At 39.4% G+C, this 14,618-nt stretch overlaps 1 long non-coding RNA gene across 2 annotated transcripts in view; it reads right to left on the bottom strand.

Moving 5' to 3' along the window:
- The window catches only part of LOC138372430 (uncharacterized), a 34,684-nt gene extending 21,154 nt beyond the window's left edge, over nt 1-13,530 (bottom strand). The window contains exon 1 of one of the 2 annotated variants that reach the window (XR_011230866.1): nt 12,696-13,530. This is a non-coding gene — a long non-coding RNA (uncharacterized lncRNA). The remainder of the gene's footprint in view (nt 1-12,695) is intronic. The other variant, XR_011230867.1, reaches the window with a different exon arrangement.
- Between the last annotated feature and the right edge of the window lie 1,088 nt (nt 13,531-14,618).

Genomic DNA, 14,618 nt, shown 5'->3' with positions numbered 1-14,618 from the left:
GTCAAGTTTTCATGAACTAATATATTTTCTCTAATTTTTTTCTTATGAAATGATAAAGCTACCCATTTCATTATGTATGAGGTCAATTTTATTTTATTGGAGTTAAAACTAATGTAGATATATGACTGAACCTAACCTAACCTATCTTTATAGGTTAGGTTAGGTTAGGTAGCCGAAAAAGTTAGGTTAGGTTAGGTTAGGTAGGTTAGGTTGCCGAAAAACAATTAATTCATGAAAACTTGGCTTATTAGGCAAATTGGGCCTTGCATAGTAGGCTGAGAAGGACATTCTGGCTACTAGGTACGACATATATATATATATATATATATATATATATATATATATATATATATATATATATATATATATATATATATATATATGTCGTACCTAGTAGCCAGAACGCACTTCTCAGCCTACTATGCAAGGCCTGATTTGCCTAATAAGCCAAGTTTTCATTAATTAATTTTTTTTCGACTACCTAACCTACCTAACCTTGTTACGGACCCGAATCCAGCGTCCGAGCACGGAGCAGTGACGACCGCGCCATCTTTGGGTCAGCTCCCGAAACCCCCTCCAGATGAACGACACCACCTGGTGAGAACGAGGTGTACTGGCCACGAGGGCCAGTTTCCAGTCCTGTTCAGCTCACAACACAGCCGCCGCTGACCTCTGGTGAGGTGGGGCTCAGACAACAACGCCATCTATGAAGTGGATAGGTGGGCGTTTGGGTCTGAGCCTGTAAGTGAGGTGCTTTTGTGAGTCCCTGTTACTGATGACGTGTCTGATTACAGAGTCGACCTGGGACTGCTGTGATGGAAGTTGAGTCAGTCTACCCAAAGCAGCCGTCTCGACACCAAGTGTTTTGCTGCAGCAAAACTGACTGGTGGAGACGAGTAACCACTGGGGTATTGTGGACAGGAGAGTGATCTGGGGTATCACACGAGGCTCCTGACTAGGGCGCTACCCTAGTATCGCTCGTGGAGTGGCCTGACCAGCGTTGCTGATCCGGAATCTGCCAGCAGTCTGCTGGACTTGTGGTTGACGGCCTCCACGGCGGTGCCCCCAGTGGAACTGTGTTTTGGCTGGAATGTGGCCGGGGTAGACTCAGCTTTTTGAAGGATTCGTCGTGAGGCCACGAGAGCACCGAGAACTTGGCACCGAGAAGATCCAGGGTCTTCAGAAGAAGACTATTTTGTTAATAATAGTGTTAATACCCCTCCCCCTGTGTAACCTTTTATATATTATTTATCGGTGATGGTTATTATATTATATTAAGTTTTGACTTTATTTCCCTTCCCCTTTTATTTCACTTGCGTTACGGATCACATCCCTTGAAAGCCTCTACTGGCTTGGGGCCGGATACCCTTCCTCTAACAACATCAGAGTAAGAACCCAGTTGCGACCCGAGAGGGCCGTAACATAATTGGCATCCCCAGCGGGATCCGTCCCCTTGTTAAGTATGTTTGACAGGGGTGGTGAAGTGGCGTAATCCCTGTAAATAATTTCCCCTGTGTGTGACGATTGGGACGTTATACGTCCTGTGCGGTGCTCAGAGTGACTAAGTGCGATATTGTGCAGTGCGGTGCTCGCTGTGATTAAGCGATTAAGTGCAATATTGTGTAGTGTGGTGCCCGAAGTAATTACGTGCAATATTGGCAAGTGAGGCGCCAGGTGCGATAAAGTGCAATATTGATGTAGAACAGTGCTCGGTGCGTTAAGTGCTAACGTGAAAGCGGTGTGTTAAGTGCTAAGTGTTCCATCTGTGACAATGGCAGAAAAAGCTACCATCGATGATCTGGACGATGTTCAGGCTTTTCTGAACAGAGAGGACTGTCTTGCCATATTGAAATATCTGAGCAAACCGGAACTTGTACTAATTAGTGCCTACCTGGAGATAAAGATCCGTGCCAGTGATTCCCGTGTGGAGATCTTATCCAAGGTTCACCGGCATTTGAAGGCCGAAGAAAAACAATAAAGTGAGGCACTAGGTACCAAGGAAAGTGAAGAAGTTGCTTCCACTGAAAAGGAAGATAAAGGCAGTGACATTGACAGTGATGCAGGTGAGCTAAATATAAGTTTACTTACAGTCAAAATGCGTGCCTTAGAGATAAATCGTGAGATAGAATGGAAGAAGTTAGAAATAGAACGAGAATTAAAAGATGAAGAAATGGAGATGAAAGAAAAGGGATTGGCGATGAGGTGTTTAGAATTAGAAAGAGAAGAAAGAAAAGAAGAAAGAGAAAGAGAAGAGAAACGAGAAAGAGAAGAGCGTTATGCGGAACGTTGGTCGACCTGACGGTGGCAGAGCGAATGCCATCTTCGATGTACGAACAGCCCCGTTGGAACTAGGTGTGAGCCTAGTAGAGGCGTATGCTGTGAGTACTGATTTAACTGTCGCTGTGACTCTAAATGATCCGACCCTGTATTCCAGGTTCCCGTCTCCCTGAAGGACTACCGGACCGGCACCAGAAACGCCGTCTGTGACCAGCCATCATCGGTGCCACGACATAGGGAAGTGTCGAGTCGCCCTAGATCGGGTCGATATCGATCCTTACTTGAGAGATGTGAGATGATGCCCCCCCTCGCAGTGGAGAAGTGGAAAATTACGTTAGGCAGGTCATTGCCTTCTATCTGCAAGTTCCTGCTGTGCCAGAGTGGCCCAGTAGAACAGTTCTGTGGACAAGACAGTCTCATCACTCCAGTTCATAGTGTACGTAAGTCTGTGTGGAGTTGTATCCACATACTAATTTGGTTTGTGTTTTTCTTTATAGAAACCCAAACCAAATTCTTTTTGGTGGGGAGGTGTTACAGACCCGAATCCAGCGTCCGAACACGGAGCAGTGACGACCGCGCCATCTGTGGGTCAGCTCCCGAAACCCCCTCCAAATGGATGACGACACCTGGTGAGGACGAGGTGTACTGGCCACGAGGGCCAGTTTCCAGTCCTGTTCAGCTCACAACACAGCCGCCGCTGACCTCTGGTGAGGTGGGGCTCAGACAACAACGCCATCTATGAAGTGGATAGGTGGGCGTTTGGGTCTGAGCCTGTAAGTGAGGTGCTTTTGTGAGTCCCTGTTACTGATGACGTGTCTGATTACAGAGTCGACCTGGGACTGCTGTGATGGAAGTTGAGTCAGTCTACCCAAGGCAACCGTCTCGACACCAAGTGTTTTGCTGCAGCAGCTGTGAGTCGCCTCCCGGATGAACACTGTGGTGTTACCCTGCCTGTGAAGCGGCAGTTGAGGATTGTCATACCCGGGACTGACTGGTGGAGACGAGTAACCACTGGGGTATTGTGGACAGGAGAGTGATCTGTGGTATCACACGAGGCTCCTGACTAGGGCGCTACCCTAGTATCGCTCGTGGAGTGGCCTGACCAGCGTTGCTGATCCGGAACCTGCCAGCAGTCTGCTGGACTTGTGGTTGATGGCCTCCACGGCGGTGTCCCCAGTGGAACTGTGTTTTGGCTGGCCTGTGGCCGGGGTAGACTCAGCTTTTTGAAGGATTCGTCGTGAGGCCACGAGAGCACCGAGAAGATCCAGGGTCTTCAGAAGAAGACTATTTTGTTAATAATAGTGTTAATACCCCTCCCCCTGTGTAACCTTTTATATATTATTTATCGGTGGCGGTTATTATATTATATTAAGTTTTGACTTTATTTCCCTTTCCCTTTTATTTCACTTGCATTACGGATCACATCCCTTGAAAGCCACTACTGGCTTGGGGCCGGATACCCTTCCTCTAACAACATCAGAGTAAGAACCCAGTTGCGACCCGAGAGGGCCGTAACAAACCTGACCTAACCTAACTTTTTCGGCTACCTAACCTAACCTCACCTAACCTATAAAGATAGGTTAGGTTATTTAGACAGTTAGGTAAAGATAGGATAGGTTAGGTTACATAATGAAATGGGTAGCTTTATCATTTCATAAGAAAAAAATATAGAAATATTAATTCAGGAAAACTTGGCTTATTAGGCAAATCGGGCCTTGCATAGTAGGCTGAGAAGTGCGTTCTGGCTACTAGGTACGACATATATATTATTAAATATGACCGAAAAACTAAGATTAATAATTCTAACACGAATTTTCTCAATCTTTCGTACATTTCTTTTCACTGTTGGAGGTAATTCAAAAATCAATTCTCCAAAATTCCTTTTTATTTCTAGTCTGACGCGACACGAGCGCGTTTCGTAAAACTTATTACATTTTCAAAGACTTTAGTTTACAAATACACAACTGAATAGAACTTACACATCTTCGATTTTGTTTATTCTTTCTTGGCATTCTTTCTAAGATCAGATATTATGTACCCCGCCCTGCCCTGGTGACTCTCTATTACTCCCTTATCTATCCATATCTCAACTATGGTATTTGTGCTTGGGGCTCTACTACCCAAAATCACTTACGTCCTCTAATTACTCAACACAAAGCTGCTATTAGGACAATATCCAATTCTGGCCCCAGACATCACTCGGTACCCCTACTCAAATCTCTGAATAACCTATAAAGATAGGTTAGGTTAGGTAGGGTTGGTTAGGTTCGGTCATATATCTACGTTAATTTTAACTCCAATAAATAAAAATTGACCTCATACATAATGAAATGGGTAGCTTTATCATTTCATAAGAAAAAAATATAGAAATATTAATTCAGGAAAACTTGGCTTATTAGGCAAATCGGGCCTTGCATAGTAGGCTGAGAAGTGCGTTCTGGCTACTAGGTACGACATATATATTATTAAATATGACCGAAAAACTAAGATTAATAATTCTAACACGAATTTTCTCAATCTTTCGTACATTTCTTTTCACTGTTGGATGTAATTCAAAAATCAATTCTCCAAAATTCCTTTTTATTTCTAGTCTGACGCGACACGAGCGCGTTTCGTAAAACTTATTACATTTTCAAAGACTTTAGTTTACAAATACACAACTGAATAGAACTTACACATCTTCGATTTTGTTTATTCTTTCTTGGCATTCTTTCTAAGATCAGATATTATGTACCCCGCCCTGCCCTGGTGACTCTCTATTACTCCCTTATCTATCCATATCTCAACTATGGTATTTGTGCTTGGGGCTCTACTACCCAAAATCACTTACGTCCTCTAATTACTCAACACAAAGCTGCTATTAGGACAATATCCAATTCTGGCCCCAGACATCACTCGGTACCCCTACTCAAATCTCTGAATATGTTAGACATTAAGTCACTGCACATTCTCTCATGTGTATTATACATATATAAAACGCTAAACTATAATGCCAATCCTGATCTCAAAAGCTTCATAGAAGGTTGTAACAGAACCCATGAGCACCACACCAGAAATAAATACAGTTTTGATATTCCTAGAGTACGACTTAATCAAACCAGAAATGCTCTACAAATCAAGGGGCCCAGAATGTGGAATGACCTTCCCAACCATGTTAAAGACTGTACCTCTCTCAACCAGTTTAAGTTAAAAACGAAGCTATACCTAATAAATTCCCTGTAACTCACCTTACCCCTCTGTTGTCAACCCATGTATGTTTTTTGTTTTTTTTGTTTTTCAAATCAACGCTGTTTGAATGTAATTTTCTGTAATAATTTGTAATTGTATTTGTGCTGCTTTTTCAACAATGTTCCCCCCTCTTTTACCTCTATTTTTATTTGTACTCATCACATCTTATTCTTTTTACCCATTAGTTTTAAGCTTTAGTCATTAATGTTTTTCCTGCCCGAAACGCTTTGCGTAATAGTGGCTTTAGGCATTGTATGTACTAGCTCTATCTATAAAGCCAACAAACTTTGTAAAATCTCTTTATGTATGTACCTTACCTAAATAAAATTATTATTATTATTATTTATATCTACATTTGAATGAGGTGGATGGGGTGAGGTGGCATTAATAAGGTATTAATTTCATCAACACAAGACAGAACAAGCGGTGGCATTAATAGGGTATTAATTTCATCAACACAAGACAGAACACGAAACAATAGGTATTGAAATGGAAGTGATTGTAGAAAGCCTATTGGTCCATATTTCTTGATGCTTCTATATTGGAGCGGAGTCTTGAGGTGGGTAGAATAATTGAGTTGGGTATACTAATATATATATATATATATATATATATATATATATATATATATATATATATATATATATATATATATATATATATATATATATATATATGTGTGTGTGTGTGTATATCACGAAAATAAACACGTGATTAAGAATGTGACAATGTCAGACCACGTAGGAAAATTGAAACAGGAAATTTCCTTAAGTACTTTCGTATATTAAATACATCTTCAGAAGGTCATTTTACAGATCGAGTGATGGGTATAAATAGGCAGGAGAGAGTGGTGAAGTAAGGTGAGGTACAATACTTGGACAACGCAGAAGGCCCATTGGCCCATCAGATGCACCCAATTAGCCCATCCGATGTAGCCCAATGGCCCATCTGATACAGCAGACATACAAGCATAATACATAGGTAATTATAACATAAAGAGGTAAATATATACAATAAATTAGTGAGACAAATGTTTTTCAATGATTCTACTTAAATCGCCCTTTAGCTGATCTATTAGAAATGGATCTAAGTTATATAGACCACTGCTAATATTCAAATTACTTTCTTTGGTGATCTGTATCAAAGCGGATTCAATTATGTTTCTGTTATAGGTGCTTTTACAATTTGTTATTGAAGACGCACTCTCCCAATCAATTTGGTGAGCGTTTTCTGACAAATGCACAAACAAAGCATTAGATAATTGGCCATGTCTTACAGAGTATTTATGTTGCGATATTCTACATTTTAAATCTTTAGATGTTTGCCCGACATAGAACTTATTACATTCCTTACAAGGTATTTTATAAATGACGCAATTATCACTACGAGGGCTGTTCCTTACTACATAAGAACATAAGAACAAAGGTAACTGCAGAAGGCCTATTGGCCCATACGAGGCAGCTCCTATTTATAACCACCCAATCCCACTCATATACTTGTCCAACCCGTGCTTGAAACAATCGAGGGACCCCACCTCCACAATGTTACGCGGCAATTGGTTCCACAAATCAACAACCCTGTTACTGAACCAGTATTTACCCAAGTCTTTCCTAAATCTAAACTTATCCAATTTATATCCATTGTTTCGTGTTCTGTCCTGTGTTGATACTTTTAATACCCTATTAATATCCCCCCGGTTATGTCCATTCATCCACTTGTAAACCTCTATCATGTCACCCCTAACTCTTCGCCTTTCCAGTGAATGCAACTTAAGCTTTGTTAATCTTTCTTCATATGAAAGATTTCTAATTTGGGGAATTAACTTAGTCATCCTACGCTGGACACGTTCAAGTGAATTTATATCCATTCTATAATATGGCGACCAAAACTGAACTGCATAATCTAAATGGGGCCTAACTAGAGCAAGATATAGCTTGAGAACCACACCAGGTGTCTTGTTACTAACGCTGCGATTAATAAATCCAAGTGTCCGATTTGCCTTATTACGAACATTTATGCATTGATCCTTTTGTTTTAAATTCTTACTAATCATAACTCCCAGATCCCTTTCGCAATCCGACTTCGCAATCACAACACCATCTAGCTCGTATCTTGTAACTCTATCATCATTACCTAACCTCAGAACTTTACATTTATCAGCATTAAACTGCATCTGCCAATCCTTTGACCATTTCAAAACCCTATCTAGATCAACTTGAAGTGATAGTGAGTCCTCCTCCGAATTAATTTCCCTAGTATACTAATAGCTTACCAACAGTGTAAGTAAAAATACCTTGTAAGGAATGTAATAAGTTCTATGTCGGGCAAACATCTAAAGATTTAAAATGTAGAATATCGCAACATAAATACTCTGTAAGACATGGCCAATTATCTAATGCTTTGTTTGTGCATTTGTCAGAAAACGCTCACCAAATTGATTGGGAGAGTGCGTCTTCAATAACATATTGTAAAAGCACCTATAACAGAAACATAATTGAATCCGCTTTGATACAGATCACCAAAGAAAGTAATTTGAATATTAGCAGTGGTCTATATAACTTAGATCCATTTCTAATAGATCAGCTAAAGGGCGATTTAAGTAGAATCATTGAAAAACATTTGTCTCACTAATTTATTGTATATATTTACCTCTTTATGTTATAATTACCTATGTATTATGCTTGTATGTCTGCTGTATCAGATGGGCCATTGGGCTACATCGGATGGGCTAATTGGGTGCATCTGATGGGCCAATGGGCCTTCTGCGTTGTCCAAGTATTGTACCTCACCTTACTTCACCACTCTCTCCTGCCTATTTATACCCATCACTCGATCTGTAAAATGACCTTCTGAAGATGTATTTAATATACGAAAGTACTTAAGGAAATTTCCTGTTTCAATTTTCCTACGTGGTCTGACATTGTCATATATATATATATATATATATATATATATATATATATATATATATATATATATATATATATATATATATATATATATATATATATTTGTATATTTTGGTAGCAGTCTTTCTTGAAAACATATGTTGTTAAATATGACCGAAAATATAAGATTAATAATTCTAACATGAATTTTCTCAATATTTCTTATGTTTCTTTTCACTGTCAATGGTAATTGAAAAATCATTTCTCCAAAATTTATTTTTATTTCTAGTCTGACGCGACGCCTGAACACATTTCGTAATAACTTATTACATTTTCAAAGACTTTAGTTTACACACACAACTGTAACCTGTAAACACTCAATATACATCCATACTTATACTCGCATTTGGGTGACGTGATATGGTACAACAGTTTTAGGTGAGGTGAACAAACTTGGGACAAGCACAAGACAAAACATGAAACAATGGGTATAACTTTAAATATAAAGTATAAAAAACACACACAAGGAACATTGGGTTTGTTAGGGGTACATAGCATGGTGTTTACATTCTTGTAAAGCTACCAGTACATGCAGCGTTTCCAGAAGGTCCTTAATCTAATAGATAATTTTAAGTAGGTAAATTGTAGCAAAATTTATAAAAAGTTGATAGATACTTTGTACAAAAAAAAAATGAGATTACTAGGTATATTAAAGCACATCGATAGCTCTGATTGATTGCATTGACAGCTATCAACAGTCGCTACATGGTGCGGGAGAATAACTGTGTAAATCCTAGCATTTAACAAGGCATTTTTGTTGATCCGAACCGGGGTTTCCCAATGCAGGACAACGAGGATAAGCAGACAGCAGCTTCCCGAGAAGGAGCTGCAAAGAAACATGTACCAGTAGGTGTGGGGATAAAAATGACAAAGGTATCCACCAAATCAACTAGGTGTTTATGGATGAATAAATCATCAGGACCAGTAGAATCAACATGTCTAAGATTAAAATACTTAGTCCATGTAGCAGAACCAAATAAAGCTTGGAACGTATTAGAACTGGAAGGAATCGTGTGAGTGTGACTGCGGAGGGAACAGCACCGAGCACCCCCAGTAAGAGGGAGGGGGGGGGCCAAAGAGGCCCAGTTGTTACAATGAGAGATGGAGCCACTCCATGTGATGAGGTGGTCATCATTGGGAGCTTGGGGCTCAACCCAGCCACAGAGGTGGGAGGTGGAGCAGATAGGGGTAGTTGGGACCTGGTGGACCAAGCACTCACAAGTCAGGTAGTAGAAGAGCTCCCAGAACCCCATCAAGCAGGGAGAGTCAGGAGCTGCCTGATCTGGGACCAATGTAGTATGGGCTACAGAGCCCAGCTTTCCATCACAGTCTGACTTGGGGGCCTGGTCTCCCACACCTCTCGTCTTAGAAGTTAAAAAGAGGGTCAGATATCAGCATGTAAATGAACGAGTAAACATTTCATCGACAAACAAGGCCCCATACCCACCATGGAGCCACAATTAGAGGATAGGACAACCAACAAGACAAAGGCTCCCCCCCCCCCCAGGGGTGCACTGTAAATATACACCCTACAATCGCAACGATAGGAATCATCAGTCCGTCAAGATATAATGGAAGCTCAGCACGATATAATTGGGCTCAGCAATGAAGGAAAAGATTGACAATAAAGGTGTCCTCTTGCTCGACAATGCCAAGTACCACAGTTTTACGGGTGAGAGAGTGTGCCTCCCCAAAAACCCGGTGTCTAAATAGAAGAAAACATCTGAAAGAATAATCAAGAATTGCAAAACGTCACAAGGAAATAGCAATTAAACAGGAGAATTTGGAAGGAAAAACTAAACTTAATAGGAAAAATTATTCAGCACAATTAGTGAAGATGGCAGCAAGAGCATTAGGCTTCAAAAGAACAGAGGACACTGTCCCATGGAGCATCACACTCTAGCATCCGCCAACCAAACCCCCTCATGATGGCAACGGGCTGGAGAGGGAGGGGGAGATGAGAAAGACGAGAGGGTGAAGAATACTGCCCAGTGTAACACCAGTGTTAATAGGTAGAGTGGGTGAAATGGAATCATTCACAGAGACATACTGGAGCCTGTCACTAAGGTAAGATTGTAGGTATTGGAGGGATTAACCTCTTACTCCATAATGTTGTAATTTAAGAAAGTTAATGTGTTAACAGTGTAAAAAAGTCTTAATGTAGGTCAACAAATAAATGAACAAGGGTACTCATTTCTTCCAAGAGCTGCATATATAAAGTTAATCATACTAATCGGTGCATGACTGGTCCTTTTTTGGGCCTGAAACCATTATGGCAAGAACCAAGTAAATTTTGTTTTGCTAAATAGGATTAAGGCTGCTTGTAGATTAACTCTTTAAAATGATTTAGACAAAATCTGCAGAGTTGATATTGGTCTATAATTGTTGACTTCAGTGGGATTGACACTTTAATGGACTAAGGTTACTCTTGCTTTTTTTTCCCTTAGAATATTAGGAAAGGTTTGGAGTTCAAATGATTTGTTGTAGAGCAATGAAATGGCTGGAGCTAAAAATCTAGAGGTTTCTTTGAAAATTAGGGTTGGTATGTGAACATATGGTATCTGTGCATGGGGTTCATTCATCCACTGCAAATTACCTGATGCTCATCACCACCCAATAAAAATCTGCTATCAGAACAATAAAATTGTCCTCAAACAACACACAACCTCTCTGTTTAAATCCCTGACCATGCTAAATATACACTCGCTCTACACATTCTCTTGTGCTATTTACATGTACAAAACCTTGTTCCTAAATGCTAATCCTGATCTGAAACTCTCCATTGATAGATGTAATAGAACCCACGAGCACCATAACATAAATAAATATCTGTTTGATATAAATTGACAGTCATGCTAATATAATTGCCAGTAAGGTTTATGTAATTCACAATCATCTTAATATAATTGCCAGTTTGGATAATATAATTGACAGAGGATTATACAAATCAGGATAATATTATTCTTGAGATGATTTCTGGGCTTTTTTAGTGTCCACGTGGCCCGGTCCTCGACCAGGCCTCCACCCCCAGGAAGCAGCCTGTGACAGCTGACTAACACCCAGGTACCTAATTTACTGCTAGGTAACAGGGGCATAGGGTGAAAGAAACTCTGCCCATTGTTTCTCGCCGGCCCTGGGATCGAACCCAGGACCACAGGATCACAAGTCCCGCGTGCTGTCCGCTCGACTGACCGGCTCCCTTATTGCTAATCAAGCTAATATAACTTTAAATCAGGCTTTTTCACCCACAGGGTTATTGATCGATGGAACTGACTACCCACCAACGCCATAACTGCCAAAATGTGCTGAATTTCAAAATATACCTGGAAAAAAATCAAGCAAAATGGGGGGGGGGGGGGGGGGGGTGGGAAGGGAACCTTCAACAAGCTGCCAGCTCCCCGTTTTTATCGAGGCCACTAGGGTTAGTGGCCCTCAGGTAAATCGGGTAAAATATTATTCCAAGACAATTACAGCATAACTGATAAAGTTAGGCTAGAGTAATATAAATTTCTGGTAAATTTAGAGTGATGTAAATTTCTAGAGTAATATAAATTTAAATTTCATATTAACTTGACTGAAAGTTATAAATGCCAGTCAGCCTTCAATAAACTCTTTGGTGAAATATTTATAATCAAGAGTATTATTCATAAATATGCCTAAACAAAAAATATAAAATAGACATCAGTTTGCATATGAATCTGATGAGAAAATTCCTTGATTAACCTACATTTCCCTATCAATCAAATGGTCTCATCTGAAGTACGTCTCAGACTGTCTTCTTCACCAGCACCAATGCTAAATAATATTACAACAATAATGTCCATAACTTAGCTATAGAGTATATTACATTTTAAATAAATTTTCACAGAGAACAAAAACAGAAAGCACATTATTATTTACATAAGAAAAACATTTAAAGTTTTGATTTATCTTTGCTAAACTATATATCTTTGCTAAACTATATATATAACTAAGATATATTTCTATACTTATAAGTAATTTTGAATTTTCCTATAGTGACAGCTTCTCTAGTTCTTGCTTGGTCATCTAACTTTCATAAAAGAACAATATAATAAAATATCTTGATCTTTACCTTTCATGGTGAAGTGTATTTCTCAAACAAAATAGAATTACCTTTGAAGAACATCCAACTGACATTGTGATAGCACACACACTGTTAGATTAAAGTTAAGTTAATATACCTGTATGTGCCTCATTATCCTTCAACATTCTCTTAATTACCTTCCACACTCTAAGTGTTTAGCCTATTATCTGCATGTATCATTTTGTGCTTCTTCATTTTACCAAGATGATTGAATCTCTTCCCACACTCTGGACACTCGTGAGGCTTGTCACCTGAATGCACTAACATGTGAGTCTTCATACTTCCAAGATGACTGAATCTCTTCCCACACTCTGGACATTCATGAGGTTTGTCACCTGAATGCACTAACATGTGCCTTATTATAGTTCCACGTTCTCTAAATTTTTTGCCACACTCGGCACATTGAAAAGGTCTCTGATCCGCATGCACCATCCTGTGAGTCTTCATATTTCCAAGACGACCGAATCTCTTTCCACACTCTGGACACTCATGAGGTTTGTCACCTGAATGCACCACCATGTGCTGTATTATAGTTCTACGTTCTCTAAATTTTTTGCCACACTCGGCACATTGAAAAGGTCTCTCATCCACATGCACCATCATGTGAGTCTTCATACTTCCAAGCTGACTGAATCTCTTCCCACACTCTGGACATTCATGAAGTTTCTCACCTGAATGCACTAACATGTGAGTCTTCACATGTGAAGGACTGGTGAATACCTTCGGACACTGTGGACACTGGTGAGTCTTCATCTTGTTTATGACAGGTGCAGTTTGTGTGAAGGTTTTCTCCCCCGGATGTTGGGAGAAGCGTCAAGGCTTGAGTGTTGTTTCTTCGAGTTAGACTTGATGTGAGCACTTGGCGGTCAATGGTGGTGCTTTTTATTTATGATAAGTGCAGTTTGTGTCAAGGTTTTCCCTTAATGCTCGTGCTGAACATCACCGGCTGTGGCGCTGCTAAAATGGTGGCGTTTGTTTACCCTCTCATCACCTGAGCGTTCCAATGTTTTTGTCTAGTTCCACATATCATTTTTCCTACTTCTTATTTTTGTTTATAACTGATCATTTACAATTAACACTTGTATTTATATTCAAGTTTTTCAATCAAAGAATGTACTTGAAATTATTTTTTAAAATATAAAGCCACACGATTGTACTTTTTGAAGGAAATAGCTCTCCCATACTGGATGCACTACATGCGCAGAGTTGACCAACAGGAGTTTCATATTTACTTTTATTTATCTATCTATCTATATATATATATATATATATATATATATATATATATATATATATATATATATATATATATATATATATATATATATATATATATATATATAACTGAAAACTCACACCCCAGAAGTGACTCGAACCCATACTCCCAGAAGCAACGCATCTGGTATGTACAAGACGCCTTAATCCACTTGACCATCACGACAGGACAAAATGAGGTGATAGCCGAGGCTATTTGAACCACCCCACCGCCGGCACTCGGATAGTTATCTTGGGCATAGCATTTTACCAAATCACCTCATTCTTTGGGGCAACACGTGAGGAACACAAATGCGAACAAGCCTGAATGGTCCCCAGGACATATGCAACTGAAAACTCACACCCCAGAAGTGACTCGAACCCATACTCCCAGAAGCAACGCATCTGGTATGTACAAGACGCCTTAATCCACTTGACCATCACGACGGTCCATAACCTAACCTAACCTAGCTTTTTTTGGCTACCTAACCTAACCTTACCTATATATATAGGTCAGGTTAGGTTAGGTAGGGTTGGTTAGGTTCGGTCATATATCTACGTTAATTTTAACTCCAATAAAAAAAAATTGACCTCATACATAGTGAAAAGGGTAGCTTTATCATTTCATAAGAAAAAAATTATAGTAAATATATTAATTCAGGAAAACTTGGCTTATTAGGCAAATCGGGCCTTGAATAGTAGGCTGAGAAGTGAGTTCTGGCTACTAGGTACGACATATATATATATATATATATATATATATATATATATATATATATATATATATATATATATATATATATATA

Source organism: Procambarus clarkii, chromosome 38, assembly GCF_040958095.1.
Source record: "Procambarus clarkii isolate CNS0578487 chromosome 38, FALCON_Pclarkii_2.0, whole genome shotgun sequence".
NCBI classification, from domain to species: domain Eukaryota; kingdom Metazoa; phylum Arthropoda; class Malacostraca; order Decapoda; family Cambaridae; genus Procambarus; species Procambarus clarkii.
Note: the sequence above shows the minus strand (reverse complement) of the source record. Positions and strands in the feature narration are given on the sequence as shown.